Source organism: Colobus angolensis, unplaced genomic scaffold (assembly GCF_000951035.1).
Source record: "Colobus angolensis palliatus isolate OR3802 unplaced genomic scaffold, Cang.pa_1.0 Scaffold34, whole genome shotgun sequence".
NCBI classification, from domain to species: Eukaryota; Metazoa; Chordata; class Mammalia; order Primates; family Cercopithecidae; genus Colobus; species Colobus angolensis.
Genome location: NW_012116710.1, coordinates 6,938,667 through 6,943,747, shown reverse-complemented (window position 1 = coordinate 6,943,747; position 5,081 = coordinate 6,938,667). Strand labels below are relative to the sequence as shown.

Sequence of the window (5,081 nt, the reverse complement as noted above, 5' to 3'; positions counted from 1 at the left end):
TTTTTTTTTTTTTTAAGATAAACATGTGAATCTTTTAATAGAATCTGCTTTTCTATTATTCACAAAGGTAAACATGAACATATATATATACATAGAAGGGCAATGGTTTTAGATAGGAGACTAACATAATAAAAATATCAATTCTCTCAAAAAGTGAGTTTAAAAATATAATGCAGTCCCTCCAAAAATATCAGGTTTTTATCTAGAATTAGAGAAATTATTATAAAACTTGTTTAGAAGAATGAGAAAAGCAAGAACAGCTAAGAAAACTCTGAAAAAGAACAGAGTAGGGAGGCACCACTGACCTGAGTACATATATATATATCGCCAGGCTGGAGTGCAGTGGTGCAATCTCGGCTCACTGCAACCTCTGCCTCCCGGGTTCAAGTGATTCTCCTGCCTCAGCCTCCTGAGTTTTTCAGAACTTTCTTAGCTGTTCTCGTTTTTTGTAATCCTGAGTAGCTGGGATTACAGACACGTGCCACCACGCCCAAGTAATTTTTGTATTTTTAGTAGAGATGGGGTTTCACCATGTTGGCCAGGCTGGTGCTGTGATTACAGGCATGAGCCACCGCGTGTGGCCGACCTGATTAGATATTAAAACAGAAAACCTCTAATGAAAACAGTGTGGTATTAGCACATGAATGGATAGGCCAAAGGAACAGAATAGAGAATCCAGAGCAGACCCAAATGCATATAGATATTTAGTATATGATAAAGGTTGCATTTCAAATCATTGGAGACAAGAAGGACTTTTTAATAAGTGATACTGGAGTAAGCCGACAACTCTATGGAAGAATATAAAATTAAACCCATTCTTCAAACCACACAGCAGGACAAATGTAAAAGGGTCAGAGATCTAAATTTTAAAACATGAAACCGTGTAACTACTAAATGTGAATGAATTTATTCATTGATGTTTTCACTTGAGACCTGTCTCAACTGGCTCTGCCGTCCAGGCTGGAGTGCAGTGGCATGATCTCCGCTCACAGCAACCTCTGCCCCTTTGGTTCAAGCAATTCTCCTACCTCAGCCTCCTGAATAGCTAGGACTACAGGCACACACCACCACACCTGCCTAATTTTTGTAATTCTTTGGGAGAGATAGGGCTTCCCCATTTTACCCAGGCTAGTCTTGAACTCCTGGGCTCAAGCGATTCTCCTGCCTTGGCCTCCCAAAGTGCTGGGATTATAGTTGTGAGCCACTGTGCCCAGCCGATGAATTTCTTTATAACCTGGCAGTGGTCAAATTTTTTTGCTACCTGATTCAAATTACAGAAGCAATAAAAGAGAGGACTGATACATTTGACTACATAATAATTAAAATTTTATGCTTGACAAAAATACAATGAACAAGGTAAGAAAACAAAACAACAGAATTCATAGAAAATGCAAACCCTTACATGAACAAATGATCTCATTTATAATACTACAAATGCAAAATAAAACTGTATTGAGATACCATTTGTCACCTATCAGATTGATAACATACTCTGTTGCCGAGGTTGTGGGAAAATTGGCACTCTCACACTGCTAGTGGGAATGAAAAATAGTACATGCCTGCCAGGCGCGGTGGCTTATGGGCCGGGCGTGGTGGCTCATGGGCTGGGCGCGGTGGCTCATGCCTGTAATCCCAGCGGTTTGGGAGGCTGAGGTGGGAGGATCACCTGAGGTCAGGAGTTCAAGACCAGCCTGGCCAACATGGTGAAACCCATCTCTACTAAAAAATACAAAAATTAGCTCCAGGTGTAGTGGCACATGCATGTAATCTCAGCTATTCGGGAGGCTGAGGCACGAGAATCGCTTGAACCTGGGAGGCAGAGGTTGTAGTGAGCCGAGATCGTGTCATTGTACTCCAGCCTGGGCAACAAGAGTGAAACTCCATCTAAAAAAAAAAAAAAAAAAAGTCAAGTAAGAAAAGTAAAATAAAGAACAGTGTGAGCTGGGCACAGTGGCTCATGCCTGTGATCTCAATACTTTGGGAGGCTGAAGTGGGAGGATCACCTGAGGTCAGGAGTTCAAGACCAGCCTGGCCAACATGGTGAAACCCATCTCTACTAAAAAATACAAAAATTAGCTGGGCGTGGTGGCACACACCCGTAATCCCAGATACTTGAGTGGCTGAAGCAGGAGAATCGCTTGAACCTGGGAGGTGGAGGTTACAGTGAGCTAAGATCCATGACACTGTACTCTAGCCTGGGTGGCTGAGTGAGACTCCGTCTCAAAAAAACAAAACAAAACAAAAAGAAGAAAACACAGTGTATATGATATGCTATAATATGCTACCTTTTGCAAAAGAAGGAAAGGGAAATGCACAGACACACACACTTATATATGTATGTCTTTGCATATATTTTCAAAAAGAAATGATGGAAAGTTGAATGAAAACTCCATAAAAATGGTTACTCCCAGGAGAAGGGAGGAAATGTGGAGAGGACAGGGATGGCAGCTAAAGCTCTGTGAAGATAACTTATTGTCAAGTTTTGACTCTGGAACTGTGCAAATGTTTTACAAAATTAAAAATATTACACAAAGGCAGTTCCTCCCCTAGTACTCAAATTATTGTCTCTAAATTCAATTTGGGGCCAGGCACATGGCTCACACTTATAATCCCAGCACTTTGAGGGTCCAAGGCAGGAGGATCACTTGAGCCCAGGAGTTTGAGAGCAGCCTGGGTAACATAGGGAGACCTTGTCTCTACAAACAATTCAAAAATTAGCTGGGTGTAATGATGCACGTCTGTAGTCTCAGCTACTTGGGAGGCTGAGGCAGGAGGATCGCTTGAGCCCAGGAGGTCAAGGCTGCAGTGAACCATGATCATGCCACTGCACTCCAGCCTGGGCAACAGAACAGGACTTTGTCTCAAAATGAATAAATAAATACAATTTGGTAATCATAGGAATTGTGGCTCTTTTAGAAATGGATGATTCTAGATCTGGGTAGGAAATATACCATAAACCAAGACAGCTCCCATTGGTCTAAGGTTTGACCACTTCAAATGGTTAAAAATCCATGCATTCATAAGGATTTTACATACACTCACACACACGCACGCACGCACACACACGTTTTGGTTACCTTTAGAGAGAACATACTAAAACTGAAAATTGAAGCATTTAAGTTGCTTTTTCTGTATTAACTACAATTTAGGGTAACCAGAGAATTAATGAGGGGATGCTTCTTTGTATAATTGCATTATAGTTAATAAATGAAGAGAAAATAATACATTAAAAATCTCCATTTTGCAAAACTGTAGTGAAATAATAGAACTAGGCAGGTTTCCAGATTTAGCCAATAAATGGCATGGGACATATTTATACTGAAAATTAATTGTTACCTGAAATTCAAATTAAACTGGAGGTCTTGTATCTTAGTTAGCAACTCTATATCAAGGTAATGATCAACAGTGAATATTAACATCATTGAGACAGATGCAGAAACATCATTTGATAAAGTTAAACATCTATTTATGATTAAACAATTAAAAGTAGAAGGAAACATTTAATACAGTAATGTATACTTTCAAAAATGCTATGGTAAGCATCATACTTAATAGCAAAATACTGAAAACAAGCTGGGTGTGGTGGCTGATGCCTGTAATCCCAGCACTTTGGGAGGCCGAGGGAGGCAGATCACTTGAGCCCAGGAGTTCGAGACCAGCCTGAGCAAAAACCCCATCTTTACAAAAAATACAAAAATCAGATGGGCATGGTGGCATGTACCTTTAGTCCCTGCTACTTGGGAGGCTAAGATGGAAGGATCGCTTGAGCCCAGGAGGCAATGGTTGCAGTGAGCTGAGATTGTGCCACTGAACTCCAGCCTGCATGACAGAGTGAGACATCCTCTCAAACAACAACAAAAACCAATTGAAAGTATTTTCTTTGTGATCAGAAGCAAGACTAGGATGCCCCCATCAAATTTTTCATTCAGTTATCTATTGGAAAGCCTAAAGAAACGTTATAAAGATGAGAATGGAAGGAATTAAACTAATTCATAAGAAATATGATTGTGTGTGTAGAGAACCCAAAAGAATCTACAAATAATTGTTTAAATAATAAATCATTTTATTTATTGACTTCTGGTTTTGTGACAGGCAAGCTGGCTGACTTCCTGTTTTGATGTGGTCCAGAGCCAAAGAAGAAAAACCCCTTACTCAAGCTGTAGCTTACTTAATCTCCAGCCAATCAGCATCAAAGGCCCAAGAAGCTATTAACCACAAGTTCCTGCTTTAGGGGCTAGGGACTTCACCAAGGACCCACAAGTACAGCTAGGCTTGTTTCAACTTTTCCTTATTTTAATGCTAAAGATCATGCCCAGAGATGATTTAAAATGCTAATGTTACATGCAATGTGTGAAAAAGCATGTTGAACCACTGTGCAGGCACCAAAGAAATCCCTCCTAAACATTTGATGACAGGCACATCACAGCAGCTAGGCCCCTATAAGACAGATCAACCTGCTCCCTTTGGGGTGTAGCCCACCCTTTTCTTTTTGCAGTGCTGACCTCTCTTGTGCACAAGCTAAAATAAACATTCTCTTTTTCTTTTTTGTTTCTTTTTCTTTCTTTCTTTCTTTTTTTTTTTTTGATACGGCGTCTTGTTCTGTTGCCCAGGCTAGAGTACAATGGTGCAATCTCAGCTCACTGCAACCTCCGCCTTCCAGGTTCAAGCAATTCTTCTGCCTCAGCCTCCCAAGTAGCTGGGATTACAGGTGTGCACCACCACACCCAGCTGTTTTTTGTATTTTTAGTAGAAATAGGTTTTCACCATGTTGCCCAGGCTAGTCTTGAACTCCTAGGCTCAAGCAATCCACCTGCCTCGGCCTCCCAAATTGCTGGGATTACAGGGGTGAGCCACCACACCCAGAAATCTCACTTGATTTCTATCATGAGAAATTAGAAGAACCAAGGATGATTGTAACATCTCCTGGTACCCCAGATGGGACCCTCATTTTAGGTCCCTACAGGACTTAGCAAGACTTCCTGGAGGACGAGGCAACTGACCAGGTGGTAACAAAGGTGGTCACTCTGGACCATTGCTTTGGTGTTGGTGCTTTGGAGAGTCAAGTCTGGACCCTAGGTGAG

The 5,081-nt window shown here is 41.1% G+C and overlaps 1 protein-coding gene across 1 annotated transcript in view; it reads right to left on the bottom strand.

Moving 5' to 3' along the window:
- The window catches only part of PSMC4 (proteasome (prosome, macropain) 26S subunit, ATPase, 4), a 26,363-nt gene extending 21,548 nt beyond the window's left edge, over positions 1–4,815 (bottom strand). The window contains exon 1 of the mRNA XM_011952458.1: positions 4,811–4,815. The gene's annotated coding sequence lies outside the window, so the exon portion shown is untranslated. The remainder of the gene's footprint in view (positions 1–4,810) is intronic.
- Between the last annotated feature and the right edge of the window lie 266 nt (positions 4,816–5,081).